Source organism: Schistocerca nitens, chromosome 3 (genome assembly GCF_023898315.1).
Source record: "Schistocerca nitens isolate TAMUIC-IGC-003100 chromosome 3, iqSchNite1.1, whole genome shotgun sequence".
NCBI lineage: Eukaryota > Metazoa > Arthropoda > Insecta > Orthoptera > Acrididae > Schistocerca > Schistocerca nitens.
Window position 1 is genome coordinate 575,573,476 of NC_064616.1, and position 20,288 is coordinate 575,593,763.

At 41.1% G+C, this 20,288-nt stretch overlaps 1 protein-coding gene across 2 annotated transcripts in view; it reads left to right on the forward strand.

The window, feature by feature from the left end:
* The first annotated feature begins 203 nt into the window (after positions 1-203).
* Positions 204-20,288, forward strand: part of LOC126248486 (elongation of very long chain fatty acids protein AAEL008004-like) — a 332,054-nt gene continuing 311,969 nt past the window's right edge. Inside the window, exon 1 of one of the 2 annotated variants that reach the window (XM_049949509.1) lies at positions 204-498. The gene's annotated coding sequence lies outside the window, so the exon portion shown is untranslated. The remainder of the gene's footprint in view (positions 499-20,288) is intronic. The other variant, XM_049949510.1, reaches the window with a different exon arrangement.

The following is a 20,288-nucleotide window of genomic DNA, read 5'->3' on the forward strand; positions in this document are numbered from 1 at the left end:
TAGAAATTGCGGTGCATTCCGGGTTCGCTAGTCAATGAATAACTGGGAAATTTTTAAGAAGTGTAATTGAAGATGTGTGAGCGAGGTGCATAGGTGCTTGATGACACAAGTGCAGCGGCGAGGCCGCGTACGTCGGCCCCCCTCCTTCGGCCGGGCGAGCCTATATATACGGGTGGCAGCGCGGCCGCGCGCGCCCAGCTCCGCCGCAGGAGAAAGCAAGAGCTGCTCCGCTCCGCAGTACATTTTCTCACCGTGTCCGATCGCAGTGTTGTGCCGACTGCCGCGCCGAGACGCTCAGTTCGTACCTCGCTTTCGCCGCCGTCAAGTAAGTCAGCTCAGCTCCACAGGACGCGGCCGACGAGCTGCGCTTTGTGAGTGAGTGTGCGTGTGTTCGGACGATCTGGCCGGCGCATCGGCATTCCTGCTACGGACGCGGATGCTGTGAAAGATCTTTCTCCTCAGGGACATCGGCGTTTTTTGCTTTTCAGCAACTCAACGGTATGACAGAGTACTAGTTGCAGTGTGCGCCACAGCTTCTTTGAAGTAATTCTTGTACTCGAGAGATAACTGCTGAATTATGCAAGCGCACGGTGATCCACATCTCTTAACAGTATTAAATTTATTTTAACATAAAACACTTCTAACAGCTAGTCTATCAAATTGTGTATACTAGTCATGCAAATCGATGACAATTAAAACTAGAATGGGGGAAAATGTTATATTTTTACTAAACCATTGTAAATTTTACTAGTCCTTACTTTATTCAAAGAACATGATCATTTATTGTTTATGCACCAGTTAATTACAATTATAAGGTCTCCAGTGGTAGGTCACACACAAAATAAGTGCAAAATGTCCTGTTTTGCACCCTATACTGACGATACTAGGTTGGTGCGAACCGCGAATGGATACCAAGTGCAACCATAATTTGTATAAGGATTTAGTAATATAGGATTAAAAGAGGCACTAGTAATATTTGCAAACTGTCACCGAGTGAGGAATGGCAGTTGCTGAGGCACTGTACTTGGTTGCGGGAGAATCAGGGTGCAAATAGCCGTCAGGCCAAGCTATTTTAGATTATCATCTGACACTCGAAACATCTTCATGTGAATGCCGAGACCTTCCCTTCAATACGGCTTCTTTCTTTCCCTTCACAACTGAGCTGGCAATCTACCTCTAGCGTGTTTGTTCTTGATGGGGTGTTAAACTATAGCCTTCCTTCGCTCCAACTGGTCTCAAAACTTAACACGCAGGCTTCAGTCGCTCGTCTATTTTTGGGTAGCAGATGCACGATTTAGCTAATTTAGGTGTATTGTGCCAGAGAGTTTTTCATCAGGTATTCAGAACGAAGAGGTATTCCGTCAGTGGCTCTTTTCTTTCATAATAGTCCCAAATAGATCAAAGTTTACTGCTGAACTTCGTCACCTTTGACCCTTACCCTGACATAATCTCAAACCCCGAAATGGAGCTTCAGCTCTAATGTCGATCATAATTCTCCTAATTTAAGCCAACATTCAGGCTTCGAATAGAGGTAAAATTAATTTTCCTTGGACAATAAGAAGGTGTAGCTTTTCATCAGAAGAACTGTTCAGAAATATACAAGACATGTGCCAGAGTCAGTATGCAATGCGCAGATAACGGAGAAAATATGCGTTTCTGGTCCGTTGTCTAGGGCACCGTACTATAAGGCGGGCAGCAATGCTGCCTTGATATATCATGGTACGGCTAGCCTTCATTTAGAACCTTTCACTTGCAGCAAAGCCGTAGTAAACAGATTTCTTCACAGAGCTGTTTACAGCTCGATTGTATACCGTCTTCCCCATGGATACGGACTGTGTGTCTAGCTCGTATGTCTTTATTTTATATCTGACCAGTGTACGTACAATAGCAGTTCCCGAATTACAAAAACGACTGCATAGTTTTCAATAGAGAAACGTCTGTTTCAGTTAAATGCCAGGTATGTTTGGTAACTGACGGATTTTGTAAAGAAAAATTTCAGTGTATTCAAAATTTTAAAGCAAGTTATGTTACAGTTCACTTCTGTTTCTTAAGAATACCTTTTCAGTTTTCTTGTGGTTCTTAGTAATCAAAATGGATGTTCTCCTTCGTATTTAGAATGTTTACAGCTAAATATTAACCCTTTCACTTCCTGTATCTCCTCAACACTCTTCTGAAATTCCTCTAAGGTCTCTCGGGCTTTCAAATGATATTTGTGGCGAATTGTAAGTAACGATAGTATATTTAGCTAGTCTGGCAAGAAATACCGTTAGATTTGCCGAAAATTGTTGAATAAATGCCAGAAAGAGAAATATCTGACGAGTGCTTTTCACTTCCTGGTTTACCTTTTGTGCCATTTCTGAATCTGCTGAAGGCTTCCTTAATGGCGAGCACAGACGATTATCTCCCGACACTTTCGCCCGCTGAGGCACCAGTTCATTTACCTAGCTTGTTTCTACCAACGTCCCTCAAAAAGAGAAGAGACTAAAACGGAGAAGTCTTCGGGATACATATTTTCTGTTTCAACATCTTCCATCCTAAAGCACTTAACGGAAGAATAAATTCATTTTGGTCACAGAGTATCTGCAGTGAGTGATATGAGTGTACATATATACTGCGCCAGTTATCAGTTCTAACTCGAACATTAAATACAATGTCGTGGTTGTTCGGGGCGAAACAATACGTACGAACGATTTCTTATTTCTACAGATAAGTGTGTTATATATTTATCTGTATGATGTGGGAGTTTATGGTGAGTGTTCGTGCCGTGTATAACTCAGCCAAGCGAAGTTTGTGCCTGAAAGTACATAACACATATTGGAATTACTTGAGGAGAGGTATGATGAGAATGGTTTCGTTTCTAAGCCTTTGTATTCATACTCCAATGTGAACAGTAGTGCGGACTGTAACGAAACATATCTACTGTTTCACATTTCATTTGCTCTGCGTACAAGAAGACACAGTGCTGCCCCCATCGCCAGATACACTCTTCCCTTGGTACGGCTATGGTGCTCTATTTGCGTTATACAAAATAACGCGTTTCTTTTTTGAATAGCAACGTGTCAACGTAGAGCTTATCAACCGCATACGACAGTCGTACAACCATTAACACAACTACACTCCGTTTCTCCATAATACATTTGGAGAGTTTTTATATGAGATATTTTATGTGAAGCGCAAGTGTGCCACGTATTCTTGCAATTACTCATTGAATGTTACCACCTTCTCACCCCTTGACGGTCAGGTATTGGCGGTGAAAATTACTTCCTCCATCAAGATTAGAACCAGATGCCTTCAGATCCAACGCCAACGTACTATAGAGCGTTAGAGATATCGGCTGCAGAGGCGGGCCTGTGTATAAAGGCGCAAAGCATATTTCGCGCGTAAAAAATAACTCTGTCCTTCGGATGAGAATCAGGTCTTATTCTTGCACATGTCTGCGTTCACATTATGCTCTGAACATTTCCACATGGAAGCGTTCCTGTTTTCCAGTTGGTCTAAAGCGCATGCTTCCGCATAGTATTTCGATGACGGACCAAATCGTCTTCGTCAGGTGCTGGGAAAATGCCGTTAAGTGTGACCATTTTATGATCTCTAAACATCAAAATATAGAAACATCGAATCATAAACATGGCTGGACAACCCTAAATACACCTTTTTCCAAAATACATACGTGTAAAAAACAATATTGCGTTACAGATTTCTCTCCAATTCGTTTTGCACTCTTTGGGAAAATTAGCATGGTTCCTGCAAGGGTGAGGCTGGTCCCGGGGGAGGTTCGAGTCCTCCCTCGGGCATGGGTGTGTGTGTTTGTCCTTAGGATAATTTAGGTTAAATAGTGTGTAAGCTTAGGGACTGATGACCTTAGCAGTTAATTCCCATAACATTTCATACACATTTGAACATTTTTGTTCCTGCAAGGAGCTCATAGACGATTTCTTACCCCTAGTTTCTGAGAAGTGAACCAGAAGTGCGCGGTGCGTTGTTAAAGAAGCAGCCACCGAAACATTGAATTCCTCTGAGAACAGAATACTAATCCTTTAAATACTGTATAAGACCAAAGTAACTGAGAATATATGAGCTGACAATGAAATCTTTTGTTTTCTGTTCACCTCTGCAACTTACCAAGCAGGCAAACGGCAGAATGCGAAAATATTTTGTTGATACCAACCTACATAGGGAGAACCGATCACCACGATAAAATAAGGGAAATCAGAGCTCGTACGGATACATATAGGTGTTCATTCTTTCCGTGTAGATGTAGAGGTAGATGTAGATGTAGATGTAGAAGAATGAAGAGATTTGTGGTTATCTGACGATCACTTCCGTTTTTAGCCCTCTTAAAACCAAATTAACTTCTGTATTTCGTCATGCAGTCATAATTGCTGGAGTGTTTCTGAGTGGACAGTGAGTAAGAAAAGTTTGATGTTTTTGGTTTGTATCATTATTTCATGTGAGGCGTATGTGTACTGAATCAATCGACTCGAGATGCAATAAACGTACCGTATCGCCTCATTGTCATCTTTGCTGGAAGATGCTTTCCTACAGCTTGTCATCGCAGGTCCTCAGAAACTCCACTAATTTATAGTTGGTGTTTTGTAAGAAATGCTTGCTGCCTTCCTTTTTATATATTGTTCACCTGAAAGCTGCCTTACAAATGCACATTGAAACATATTTAGTCACAGTGATCACCGTTATTACAGGTCCACACTATAAAACAAGTGACTATCGAAAAGTCTAAAGCCCCTTTTACACGATCGATTTTACTATCTTAATTGACTACTCGAGCCAAGTGAATCTACTGCAATGCTCCTGGCGTTTTATTTCTGTACTGTTCCGTCTGTTCCGAGTGGTCATTTTCGATGACACGTCGCAGCAAAATTACGTGTATTGTGAGAAATGTCTGCTGTGCACGTTGGTATCTGAAGGGTGAAATTGAGGTTATGAGGGACTACCTATTTTATGAAAAAATAGAAATACAGTAAGAAAATGTAGGAAGAAGCAATGATAATAGAGTTTATTGATGGCCAAAGCAGAACTCTTATCGGAAATTCTGTCAAAGGTCAAAGATTGTGTGGTAAATTCTTTGCACACCTGAGAACTGAAAGAATAGGAAAAGTGTCATTCAAACATTTCGGAAAATGTAAATTTATTCGCTCGAGAAAATGTATGCGTGCAAGCACATCAAATAATATCTACGAGGGAGTGCTGATAAGTAACGCCACGGAATTTTTTAAGTGAAAACTCATAAAGCTTTTTAAATAAAAACAACTTTATTAATATTCTACATCTTTATTCTACTGGTCTACATATTTATTTCTCAACATAGTCACCACGTTGACGAACACATTGCTCCTAACGAGAGACCAGTTTGTTGATACCTACACTGACTTTGTTGACGGAGCCACAACCTCACCTCCTAGTGCACCGATTCATCATTATCAAAGCGAAATCCTCGAAGGTGTTCCATAAATTTTCCAAACAGATGAAGATAGGATGGGGCCAAGTCGAGACTGTATGGAAGATGACCGATGACAGTGAAGCGAACGCGTCGAATTGTTACACTTGTCGCAACGCTCGTGTACTGTCTCGCATTGTCATGCTGAAGGACAGAGTGCTGCATGTGAGGACGAACTCTTTGAATGCCAAACTCGATTACAGCATGCTGTTTCTCATGCACCGACATAGTTATGTTACGCACCGCCATGTTACACGCTACAATTCGGACTCCTCTAGCGGCAGGGGATAGTAACTTGCTTTAGCGAAGCAGAAAGTACAACGAGTAGTTTGCCTAAAACTTAAAACCTCAGCCGATATTGAGAACAAAACAAAAACTACGGAGGCATAAATAGGACATTTTTGCTTTATCATTTGTGTCCTTTTGTCTTTGGTAAGTGCCAAATGAATGACATCGAAAATTATTTTTCTCGTTAAATAATTCCGACATTTTCACTGTTGGAACAATTTTCAGTGAAACATGTTTATCTATTTATGTTGTTATTTATACTTAGTGTATACTTTTTATATGTAGGATGTAAATACTTTTTTTTCTTTCAGATATTTCGTCTGTCTTGTAGAAGAACAATAGTAACAAAAAATATCAGGACTTTGCGTAGCTTCTCAATGTGTCACAAGACAAAGCAAACAACACAGTAAAGATTAAGAAGACACGAAAGCACAAAATTCATTTTTGTAATAAGGATGATCTCGGCCAGAATAGGTTAACTTCCGATATTTGTAGTCGCTGCAGTAGACCCCTATTTCTGTGAATGCGCAATCTCCAGCATACTTGGAAATTTGGAACTCTACTCTCAGCACAGTCAATAGATCATTGACGGGGCGTGTTTGTTTGCTGATTTACAATCACGCACGAAAGGCACGAGCGCTTGAAGTAATCTATTTCGAACAGAAAGTTGCTCCTGTAAAACGGGGCTTAAGAGAGAATAAAGTAGACGATGCTAAATTTTAGCGACCTCAGCAAACATCCACATCCTCACCGGAAAAAAATAAAATGATTTGAAATACAGATAAATGGATGATAAGATATTTTTTTACACGTGTCGGTTACGATGAAACAACCATTTCACTGCTCCTAAGTAAGTTACCAGAAGACATTTAAAAAATGTAAAGTAGCGAAAATTGGCTCTACACAACGTAATCAATACGTCACTATGACAATACGGCAAAAAACCGTGCGTCAGAGTACACACAGTGGGCTTGTTGACTTCAAATAGTTTTAAATCCATCAACTTATCGCAGCACCACACAGAAGTCCCTGTGTGCACTGGCGAGCAATTGTGTTGGCAGGATGCAAATGTCCCAGCGCTAAGTCACTGACTGTTTGCTTAAAATGGACATCTGTCCCGTCCTTTTCGACGGAGAATAACGTTCTCTGCTTCAAATAGAGCCTTTCTCACAAATTACTTACATTTGTATGAGTACGCAATGGCGGAAACTGGTAAAGATTTTTACTCAGACCATTCATTTGATAAATTTAATCCGTCAATGTACGTATGTTGAGAGGCCACTGCTTCAAAGAAACTACAGAGTTCTGAGGACAGCAGCTCCCTCCAAAGCAACAGTTCCATAGTTACCACAATAACAAAAATAGCTGCGTATATGTTATCTGTTAAAATGTGCTGGTATACATGTGTTCATCAGACTATCAAACTCATAACAGTATTCACCATTCACACAATACGGTCACATAAGCGAAATGAAGCAGAAAATTAAAACTAATAGGTGCCAGTTGGCACATGGTACTTTAAGCGTCAGTGGCATATAGAAAATTTTCGTATTTTGGCTTAAGTTAACGACAAAAAGTAAATAATTAATAGACAGGCTATTTACTGTGTAAACGGATGAGTCGAAATTCCACGATTTGCCATATTGCTCAGTGTGCCAATCTTGTATTGCATGGTTTCAGTCTAATAAGCATTTCCATTACAAATGTTCGGAAATTAGAGTAGCGAATATGGAGAGCACTATCATATGTTTCTTGAAAGGTATAAATTTTAGGCAATTTTGTTAAGATCCTGCCAGTCATTCGCATTAAAGATATTTGGTAATTAGTATCCTCTCAATGTGATGAACCGCATGACATTCCTGTACTGGAAAAACAGCTCCGGGAATTAAACATTGTCACCCACGAAATGGTCTGCTGTTACTATCATCCTAGCGATATGTAATGTGTTCGGTTGTCGAGAGCATTAATCAATACCGAGTATATGTTAACGGTCGGATTTGGTCTCCTACGAATATAAAAGAATGTAAGAACGTTGTAACCATTTTTTGCACTTATCTTAGTGCTCGTGAGAACTTCATGAAATGATCACTGTTATCAGTGTCTTACGCAATCATTTCAAAGGACACAGTGTATATTATGGATGTTTACCTCAACACATTGTAAAAATAATCTAGTCGTCGTATACAGTCCGACTCCTTACCAGCCACATTCTGAAGATAAATATTTTACGCGTCTCAGGATTCAAGCTCACCTACAGGTTGGTCTCCTTGGCATCAGTGTGAAGTAGCGGCCTAGGCCACAAAGGTGGCTTAGTTTTTGTGTAGCGAAATCCTAACAAGCGGAACTGCTACGACCGGTTATTCCAGGTGCTCATGGAAAATTTCCAGCAATTTTTTTTCCAAGTTCTAATGCTAAAGATTCTTTCTCTCTGTGTTACGTAATATCAGCAAATTACCAATCAAATGCTATTCCGATGTTCTCTTACTGTCCATATTAATTGAGATGGAGATCTGAAAACATATTATAATTTTGCCATGTAGGATTGTTTAATTTATATTGACCATTAACTCTTAAGAGATCCAGAAAAATGACCAAATGTAAATTGGCGAATTGCATTTTATGGTTGTAGATCCGCGGAAACACACTGCGAACTTTGTGACGTATTTTAGAAAGCGTTAGTACAATAGATTACCCACATGAAATTTAATGGGTGAAAATGATGTTTCTCTTTGCATGCAATTTTTAGGCTCTGTTGGTGGATTATGCATCACTTCTGCAAATACTAATAGTCTCAACACATGAACTGCTACAAACACACAATAATTTGACGCTCATCCATTCGCAATTCTTTAAATGAAAAAAAGATTGTGTTACTTTGGTAATTACTATCGACTGTGGTGTTAGGTCATCACCAACAGACAGCTGGCAACTTTTATTCATAACATTTGGTCTCATTATATGAGTTGTTATTACGGAGTAACGTAAACTTATGGAACTAGTACAGTAAATCGTCTTTCCCTGACGTTTTCCTCGTTACTGAGTGTTGTACAGTTACTTCAGTAGTGCGATGAAAGGCAGGAGGGAATAAGTGTCAGCTTTTCATAGCCACAGTGACCTTTAGAGATAGAGAATTCACTCAACTGGAAAAAAATGAAAATGAGTTTGGCAATATCCTTATGAAGTAACCATCCCGAAATTCGTCTACAGCCATTCTGTGTCCACGAACTTAAAACATTAAAACTAAGGAGTAATAAGCACAGACAGAAAGGGGATATTAGATATGATAACTTTTTGTCTGGGATTTCACAAAGAAGAAAATAAAAGAAAAAGAAAAGCGACATCTTTGCTTACGTACGGCACATTTCCACTGAGTCACTCTTTCAGTCATATCATCTCGTGTCAATGCACTAGCGTAAAAACGAACACAGGGCTATTCAAATCTTTCTGAGATAACTGAATACGCAAAATAAGAAACTTCAATTTCAGTGTGAGCGTCACTATTATCTTGATGTAACAATTGGAGTCTTTTCTATTCCTTAATTATTTGCACCTTCTTCATTTTTCCTTTCAATTAGCTTTTTTGCCACTTACATTCCCTATCTTATCCTTGGGCTACCAGTCATTCTTGTTCATGTCAGTTTAAATTTTTTAGTTTGATTAGTATTCATTCAAAGAAAAATTCTTATTGGACATGACTAATTTTATTGATTGGCGACTCCATGGAGTGCTGTGTGCACAACGACCATATATGTTAAATTAAAAGGAAGGTCAGTGTTGGTCGTAATATTGATGTTTTATTGATAGCAGAATCGATTTGCGATTACATAGTGATCATCTTCGGAGCTGTACACATTAAACTCAGACACTTGTATCAAGTTATCAATAACCAAAACTGAGAACCCGGAATCAGTGTCTTTAACTACTGCGCCACCTCTCAGTGCATGAGTATCTGTATTTTCTTTGCACGCATGTGATGACTTACGTAGACATTTTTCCATCTATGACATTAATGTTAGTCCTTTCTCAGTGTTCTTGCACCAATTTCCCATACGTTTTGTATAAAAAGTGCAGTTCTCTGGAAACGAACCAGCAATATATGACTCGAAAGCGAACACGAGGACTTGTTAAACTAAACCTATCGTTATTTATTCTATACATCATTCAGTAAATGTCACCGCACTCAGGAATCGAGTCAACATCCTTTATCAATCAGCCATAAATCTTCGACAGCTGTAATACATCTTTACCCAACTGTTTTTGATTAATACCCGCCTGTATCTGACTACAGTTGCCCCTTTTGTTACGCGCATTATTTCAAATTATGATTTTTCATTTCGGATGTAGCAGAACCCGCTGATTGTATATTAACTGCAGTATAAGATACCCGTGATCAATTCTTTTGAAATATTCCTTTACTTTTGTGAACTAGTTTCCAAAACAAAGAAGTTTACATTCACATTTGAGGGTGTGAGTTGCTGTATCTGCCAAGTGAATTTGCTAACATTTTAAGAAAAACGAGAAGAACATCAGCGTATTCGAAGATCTGTAGTCACGAATTATGCGTGTTTTATTTGCCCGTTGTCAGTTTTAAAACTCAAATTGAAGGGAACAGTGAAAATATGTGTTGTAGAATTTTGAGAGCAAGTACATTATTTATAATTAATAACATAATTCTTTATTCTATCCTCTGGATCAACAGTCTGAAAGCATAATGGTTATACAAGTTTAGCCATTAAGGTAATGGTCCTTTTTCTTTTACACAAAAACAATATTATGGTTCTCTTCCGCAGGTCTTCGTTCACACATTTCGTCGTCCACATCTCTATTCACGTTTTGCATGTTTACAATAGTGCAGACGAGGACTATTTGTCCATGCTCATTGCACACCAAAATGGTTCACCAACAGTTTTCGAACCTCATTCACCTTTTCCTCTGCAACAGGAATGCCATTGACACTAGGCTTGGGGGTTTAGAAGCCCATGCCTTGCATTTCTTTAGGTATGGTTGTCGAGATCCTTTTCTTGCGTCGTATAGCGGTTCCTGCGCTCTTCACCTTGGCTGTGAATACACACAGTACTCACAACTACAGCTCACAAAAGACTGACTGTTTCCTCTAACACCATAGAAGCAAGGCATCGAGAGTGGCGTGACCTGGCGCGAAGCATTAATACTGATGCATATACATTGTTGGTTTTGAAAGGGAAAAAATGAAATAGTTCTATTCATGTTACGGGATTTGAGACTCACCCCAGTATTCAAAGCCTGTTATTACAGGTAAATAGCTGACTTATGCAGTATCACTTTTCAGTATATGGTAAAGTTTGATGCAGATAATCGAATGGCTTGCATAACTCAGACTGATCGGAATTATCAAGTGGCAGTTTTTGAAATTAACCTCTCATTTGTGGCGTTACACTGGGCGCTGCTTCGTGCGGCAGTGCGGGTTGGATTGGTGTTCACATCCAACTGACAGCTTCCATGGTCGTTGTCTTTCACCCACAGTGTTAAGAGCTATTCACTGTAATTCAATATTTGTCAAGGGGTTGTTCTAAGCACTGAGTATCGCCAGAAATCGGCCAGCTTTCAGAACATCTCATTCAATTACTCGTACCCATATTCTGTGTTTATTGGAAACTTTACCAAGGTTCTACTCTGACCGTTCGAATGGTTGGCGAGATATTATTAAATTAAAGGTCGTATTCCATTTGATGTTATAATACAAGCTTCCGGACTTGTTTTACTGGGTTTTTCGGAATCCTGGTTTTGAAAGCCTCCTTAAATCCACTACCAAAACTATGATTTGTGTCACAAGTCCCCAGTTCATGATTACAATCTAGGCAATACTTGTGGTATGGAATCGAATTTTGGAAACCAACATCATCTTTAATACAGCGATATTACGAGAGCATACTGAAAAGCATAAGTTCCGAATTTTTTGTGTGTAAACTCAACTACTTTTTAAATAAGCCTAACGTATTAACTTCTTCACGTCTACGTATTTGCAGTCCCCTGCCGCTAGAAGACTCCGAATTGCAGGGTGTAACATGGCGATGTGTATCAACTATGCGGGTGCATGAGGAACAGCGTGCTGCAATCAAGTTTCGAATTCGAAGAGTTCGTCCATACATGGAGCACCCTCTCCTTCAGCATGACGATGCCAGACCACATACAAGCGCTGCGACATCTGCAACAATCCGACGCCTTGGGTTTATTGTCGTCGGTTATTCCTCAAGCAGTCCCGACTTGGCCCCATCCGATTTTCATCTGTTTTCCAACACTTAAAGACCATCTTCGAGGACTTGGCTTTGATATTGATGAATCGGTGCAAGCAGAGATAAGGTTGTGACTCCGTCAACAAAGTCAAAGATTCTGCAGTTATGATATCAACAAATTGGTCTCTTGTTGGGAGAAATATGCTCTTCGCATACGTGCCTATGTTGAAAAATAAATGTGTAGACATAAAGAATAAAGGTGTAGAATGTTAATAACTTTTGTTTTATTTGAAAATCTTTAAGAAATTTTACAGAAAGAATTCGGAGGCATTAATTTTCATCACGCACTCGTATCTTTGATGCGAATCTCTTGCCCAACGTAAAGTCCCGAGCGACTGGAAAAAAGCGCAGGTGACGCCTGTATATAAGAAGGGTAGAAGGACGGATCCTCAAAATTACAGACCAATATCCTTAACATCTGTTTGTTGCAGGATTCTCCAACATATTCTCAGTTCGAATATAATGAATTTCCTTGAGACAGAGAAGTTGCTGTCCATGCATCAGCATGGATTTAGAAAGCATCGTTCCTGCGAAACGCAACTCGCCCTTTTTTCACATGAAATCTTGCGAACCATGTATGAAGGGTATCAGACGGATGCCATATTCCTTGACTTCCGGAAATCGTTTGACTCGGTGCTCCACTGCAGACTCGTAACTGAGGTACGAACATGTGGGATTGGTTCCCAAATATGTGAGTGGCTCGAAGACTTCTTAAGTAATAGAACCCAGTACGTTGTCCTCGATGGTGAGTGTTCATCGGAGGTGAGGGTATCATCTGGAGTTCCCTAGGGACATGTGGTAGGTCCGCTGTTGTTTTCTATCTACATAAATGATCTTTTGGATAGGGTGGATAGCAATGTGCGGCTGTTTGCTGATGATGCTGTGGTGTACGGGAAGGTGTCGTCGTTGAGTGACTGTACGAGGATACAAGATGACTTGGGCAGGATTTGTGATTGGTTTGAAGAATGGCAGCTAACTCTAAATATAGATAAATGTAAATTAGTGCAGATGAATAGGAAAAAGAATCCCGTAATGTTTGAATACTCCATTAGTAGTGTAGCGCTTGACACAGTCACGTCGATTAAATATTTGGGCGTAACATTGCAGAGCGATATGAAGTGAGACAAGCATGTTATGGCTGTTGTGGGGAAGGCGGATAGTCGTCTTCGGTCCATTGGTAGAATTTTGGGAAGATGTAGTTCATCTGTAAAGGAGACCGCTTATAAAACACTAATACGATCTATTCTTGAGTACTGCTCGAGCCTTTGGGATCCCTATGAGGTCGGATTGAGGGAGGACATAGAAGCAATTCAGAGGCGGGCTGCTAGATTTGTTACTGGCAGGTTTGATCATCACGCGAGTGTTACGGAAATGCTTCAGGAACTCGGGTTGGAGTCTCTAGAGGAAAGGAGGCGTTCTTTTCGTGAATCGCTACTGAGGCAATTTAGAGAACCAGCATTTGAGGCTGACTGCAGTACAATTTTACTGCCGCCAACTGATATTTCGCGGAAAGACCACAAATATAAGATAAGAGAGATTAGGGCTCGTACAGAAGCATAGAGGTAGTCATTTTTCCCTCGTTCTGTTTGGGAGTGGAACAAGGAGAGAAGATGCTAGTTGTGGTACGAGGTACCCTCCGCCACGCACCTTATGGTGGACTGCGAAGTATGTATGTAGATGTAGATAGTACTGTCCTGGATTTTCTCTCTCTCTCTGTCTCTATGTGTGTGTGTGTGTGTGTGTGTGTGTGTGTGTGTGTGTGTGTGTGTGTGTGTCTTCTTTAATGTATGTAATATACAAATATCTTGACAAGTTGCAGCTGTATGTTTTTACCAAAATTAGCTGATCATCTACAAGAAGTCATCTTCCTACAAAATGAAACAACACCACAATATATGCTGACAGAAATGGAGTGCGTGACACTATGAATCACCAGTACCTATTTATGTCGAAATTCATGACATAATGGGTATTAAATTATGAAACTTTCATTCATTTCTGAACCGTCCATCAACAACATCAGTATGAGGTGTCTCCACACGCACGAATATACTGTTGTGTTAGTTGCCTGGAGGGGAAGAAAAAGAACCAGGCTCAGACAGCCATGTCTGACACACATGGTGTTTCAGTTCACGTGAACTGCTGGTTGGAGGCTGGTATGAAAATGTAGCTCTTCCCAACACATCTCAGACCTGCTATACGGTTGACAAATTTGTAAGAACTGCACTGTGGAGTCTTATGTTATATTGCTGGGTTACGCCATTTGGCACTATAGTATTGTCCGCCCCCGGTTGCTGCGTGGTCAGTGCGACAGAATGTCAATCCTAAGGGCCCGGGTTCGATTTCCGGCTGGGTTGGAGATTTTCTCCGCTCAAGGACTGGGTGTTGTGTTGTCCTAATCATCATCATTTGATCCCCATCGACACGCAAGTCGCCGAAGTGGCGTCAAATCGAAAGACTTGCACCAGGCGAGCGGTCTACTCGACGGGAGGGCCTCGTCACACGCCATTATTATTACTATAGGATTGATGGGTATGACAACGGAGCTTACCATTCTTGCCACAGTCTGACGATCATTCAGTCTGCCATATCTGTCGTACCAATGACACGATCTTTCTCCATGTCCGAAAGATGACGATATGCTGTACGTGGACTTTCTCTGGGCATGTTATGTTGCGATCTCGATCTTTCTCTTTTTGACATTTATTATTGTTTGATGTAATATGAAACTCTCACGAAGAAACTGTTTGCTTTTGTCAATCATACATACCAAAAACCCTTCGTATGCGTTGTTTAGTTCGGATGCTACAACAATGAGATCGTTAATTACCTTCTTAATACAACTTGAACGTCTGGTGTTCCAGACCTACTGCACGAACACTTTCTTTTAAATTTTGTGCCAAGGCTTTTTGGGGTAATGTGTGTTCTGGGCAGCTGAAAGTGAACCTTACAATTCCAGAAATTGCTGGAAACCATAGGCAAAGAAGTCAGCTAACATTGTAAAATATTACGCAACTGATTGTCATTTTTATTGAAAATTTTTGGTATGTCGCAACGGTTAGCAGATATCACTAAAAACCTTCGTGAGTGTCGAGCTCAGCAATTTTTAAGAAAAAATAAAAGTTTTGAAGGTTAATCTATCCACCAAAAATATCGGCTTCATGTTGTGCTACGAAGAATATTTTTTTATTTGTACATCTAACTTCAACTTAACATATTTAGGCCCAAAAGGGAAGAAGTTCCCGAATTTTAAACAAGAAGTATGCTTTTGGTTCAGGAATTACTACAAAAGATCACATATCCTTATTTTCGGTTTATTTTAACGGATAATCAAAATGCTCTCCTCATTATTCTAAGAAAGGGAGGCCCACCGCCCTGAAATAAGGGTATGCAGAAGTATCCCTGCAGTTGACATCAACTGGCTAGCTTCCCCATTTCGTTTTTTCAGTTAATATTTTCTCGTAGACATTGTTAACGCTCTAATTTTTTTATGAAAACCGTGTCCCAAAGAAAAGCAATCAAACAGAACTCAGCCCCAATTTATCAGCCAGTGTGAAAATTAGTTTCACTTTAGCCTGTAACCCAAGGGAAAATGATCATAGAAGCTAATTTGTTAATATCACCTTTACAATCATGTTTCCAGTGCGACAGGTTGTAGCAATTCCAGCAGTGTCTGCGTTTAATGCTCTGTAATCTGTTTCGGTAATGGTGCTATTTAAATCAGCGTTCAGCATGCTAGGTTTAGATATTCCATGGTTGTTCTAAAAGGATTAAAATTACTGCCGAGATGGTTCTTTTGAAATAGAAACCCAATATTATTTTTTCCATCCTTGTATCCGTGGGCGGACTGCGTTTTGTCCAAATTCAATATCTCCTAACTTTTTAATTACACTGTAAGTGTAAGAAAATTTTCTTCTCAGTCCAATATTACAACAGTATTTTCAAACACTGGAAGTAGCGTACAACATTTCCATCTTTTTTAATCCTTTGTTCCACTCGTCAGTGCTTGGAAGATGTTCTGATGACATTTTTGACTCACCGCTCCCTACCCAAAAACGTTTTTTTAAAAATATACTTATTTTTATAATAGTTGTTCAAATATATCAATTTCATACCAATAACCCGTTTGAAAATCTGAAACAGAGTTGTTACCTTTAGTTTTCAGGATGTTTCAGGCAATGGTAACATTCTTCATTCAATTGGCATTTACAGATTTTCGTATAACCCCATTGACCAGAAAAATCTGACGCACCGGTTTTGGGACAAGTGACTATTACACTATGTTTGTAATAGCCGGTATATGAAACAATGCCGGCGAAGAAAGCCAAGTTCCTGGTATCCATAGCAGCAACGGAAGATATCTTTATCGGAACCTTCCGCGTAGACTAGCCCGAACGGCAAGCAATTGATGAGTTTTCTACAGGAGCGAACTCACCTTTTTTAACTCACAAGGGAAATTCGTGACCTCGAACGCTCAGAAACGTGCGAAAATGTGCTTTAAATACAAATAGCTTATTCCAAACACAGCAGCATGAGACTTTCGCATGCAAAACTGAACATCTTAACTCCCAGTTCGGTTTTACAAAGACTACTCTACGGCATTTGCACCTTAGGGCCTACTAACTCCCATTAATCACGAATCTTTCGCCCAGAGCAAAGTCCCAGACGACTGGAAAAAAGCGCAGGCGACTCCCGTATAGAAGAAGGGTAAAATAACGGGCCAGCACAATTTCATACCAATATCTTTAACTTCGGTTCGCTGCAGAATTCTTGAACATTTTCTCAGTTACACTATAATACATGGCCTTGAGGAGGAAAAGTTACTGTTCACGAATCAGCACAGTGTTAGAAAGCATCGCTCGTGCGAAACTAAGCCTGTCGTTTTCTCACATGACACCCTACGAACCATGGATAAAGGACAACAGACAGATTCCATATTTCTAGACTTCCGAAAAACATTTGAAACGGTGCCCCACTGACGCCTATTGACGAAGGTACGAGCATACTGAATAGGATATCAGGTGTGTGAGTGACTCGAAGACTTGTTAAGTAACAGAACCCAGTACGTCGCACAAGAAGGCGAGTGTTCATCAGAGACAAGGGTACCGTCAGGAGTGCTCCAGGGAAGTATGATAGGACAGCTGTTATTTTCTATAAAACAAAAACAAACACCGTCCGAACAGGCTGTGGGGGCCTATCGGTACTGACCTTCCGCACTGTCATCCTCAGCCCTTAGGCTTCGCCGGATGCGGATACGGAGGGGCACGTGGTCAGCACACCGCTCGATCGGACTTACCAGTTTTCGTAACCGGTGCCGTTACTTCTCAATCAAGTAGCTGCTCAATTGGCCTCACAAGGGCTGAGTGCACACCGCTGCCACTCGGAAGACCCGGACGGTGACCCACCTAAGTGCTAGCCAAGACCGATGGCGCTTAACTTCGGCGATCCGACGGGAACCGGCGTGACCACTGCGGCAAGGCCGTTGGCGCTGTTATTTTCTGTACAATACATTCATGACGTGTCGGGCAGGTGAGTAGCAATCTGCGGTTGTTTGCTATGGTGTACGGGAAGGTGTCGTCATTGAGTGACTGTAGGAAGATGCAGGATGGTATTAACAAAATTTCTAGTTGGTCTGATGAATGGCAGATATCTCTTAATGTAGAAAAATGTACACTCAGGTTCATAAAAAACTGAACACCTTGAAAAAATAGAGATAAGACGTTCATATTCACTGGACATGCGCATTAACACGTCCTTCAGAAATGGTTAGCATCTGAACCATGTCTGCCCGCGGGTTCAAGGTCAATATCCACATCGCGGCGCTGTATCATCTACCGGTGAAATGTGCCTGCACCTCTCGTTGTCGCTATAAACCGAAGGTAATGAATCAGTGATACTTGAGTAGACGTGAAGGATGCCTCGCAGATGTATGTGCGAACCGTAACGCGAGATCAGTGAGTTTGGAAGAGAGCGCATTATCGGCATGAGAGAATGTGATGCATCCATCTGGGACTCAGCTGCTCTTGTGGGACGAAGTGTCTCGGCAGTGCAACGGGCGTGTGCAGAATGGTTCACGGAAGGGCGTGGAACACGATGAGATGGGTCAGGTCGCACCACGTAGACCACATCCCGAGAAGATCGACACCTCATCCGAATGGCATTGCAGAACAGATCTGCGTCCTCCTCGGCTCTAGCGCAACAGTGGAACAGTGTCACACATCATAAATTATCGGATATGACAGTCCATAGCCGTTCTTTATGGCATGGGTTACGTGCACGTTGTCCACTTTTTTGCCTACCTTTGACAAATATGCAGAAATATGCTAGGCGGCAATGGTGTATGGAACGACGTCACTGGTGACAGTAAAGGCATCCGATAGTGTTTTCTGACTAATCCATGCTCTGTTTGTTTTAAAATGATGGCCACAGTTCCGTTCGCCGCAGACAGGGGGAGAGGCATCATCGTGACTGCATTCGCAGAAGAGATACAACGCCAACTCAAGGCTTTATGGCATGGGGTGCTATTGGTTATAGCTACAAATCACATATGGTGCATGTCTAGGGCACTGTGACCAGTGTAATCTACGTGAATAACATCCTGCGACCCGTAGCCATACCTTTTCTGCACATCCCAGACGCCACTTTTCAGTAAGACAATGCGCGATCACACGTTGCTGCACGAACAAGTGCCTTGTTGATGCCACAGGATGTCGGTGTTTTGCCCTGGCCCGCCAGATCACCAGACTTGTCGCGAATCGAAAATGTGCGGGATATGGTAAAACGACGGGTGCAGCGCTGTGACACAATGCCTACCACCACAGATGAACTTTGGAACCAGGTGAATATGACTTCGATGCCGCCACGCGTGGAACAAGTTATTAGGACCCATGGTGGACCCTGTGTCATCTACTCAGATTTCCAGAAGACTTTTGATACCTTTCCTCACAAGCGACTATTAATCAAATTACGTGCATATGGAGTATCGTCTCAGTTGTGTGACTGGATTCGTGATTTCCTCTCAGAGAGGTCACAGTTCGTAGTGATAAACGGTAAATCATCGAGTAGAACAGAAGTGAAATCTGGCGTTCTGCACGGTAGTACCATAGGCCCTCTGCTGTTCCTGATTTACATAAATGATCTAGGTGACAATCTGAGCAGTCCCCTTAGATTGTTTGCAGATGACGCTGTAAATTTCCGTCTAGTAAAATCATCAGACGAACAATTCCAATTACAAAATGATCTAGAGAGAATTCCTGCATGGTGCGAAAAGTGGCAATTGGCACTAAACAAAGAAAAGTGCGAAAGGAAATCCGATAAATTTTAGGTATACGATAAATCGCATAAAACTAAGGGCTGTCAATTCGACTAAATACCTAGGAATTACAATTACGAGCAACTTAAATTGGAAAGACCACATAGATAATATTGTGGGGAAGGCGAAATCAAGACTGCGCTTTGTTGGCAGAACACTCAGAAGATGCGACAAACTCACGAAAGAGACAGCCTACATTACACTAGTCCGTCCTCTGTTGGAATATTGCTGCGCCGTATGGGATCCTTACCAGGTAGGATTGACGGAGGACATCGAAAAAGTGCAAAGAAGGGCAGCTCGTTTCGTGTTATCGCGTAGTAGGGGTGAGAGTGTCACTGATATGATACGTGAGTGGCAGTCACTGAAACAAAGGTGGTTTTCTTTACGGGTAGGTCTATTTAAGAAATTTCAATCAGCAACTTTCTCTTCCGAATGCGAAAATATTTTGTTGACACCCACCGACGTAGGTAGAAATGATCATCATAATAAAATAAGAGAAATCAGAGCTCTAACGGAATGATGTAGGTTTTCCCTTTTCCCACGCGCCATTCGAGAGTGGATGGAAGAGTAGTAGTACGAAAATGGTTCGATGAACCCTCTTCCAGGGACTTAAGTGTGAATTGCAGAGTAGCCATATAGGTGTAGATGTATTAAGCAACAGAACACATTGCGAACCGAGGTGACTGAAACGCTTATCATTTCTGCAGGCTATACTAGTGCACATGTCCTGTGAATATGAACGTCCTATCTCTGGTCGTTCAAGGTGTTCTTTTTTTCTGAATATGAGTGTAAGTTAATGCAGATAAGTAGGAGAAACAAACCCGTAATTTTCGAATATAGCATTAGACGGGTGCTGCTTGACACAGTCCCATCGGGTAAATATCTATGTGCAACGTTGTAGACTGGCATGAAGTGGAATGAGCATGTAAGGATTGTAGTAGGGAAGGCGAATGGCGGACTT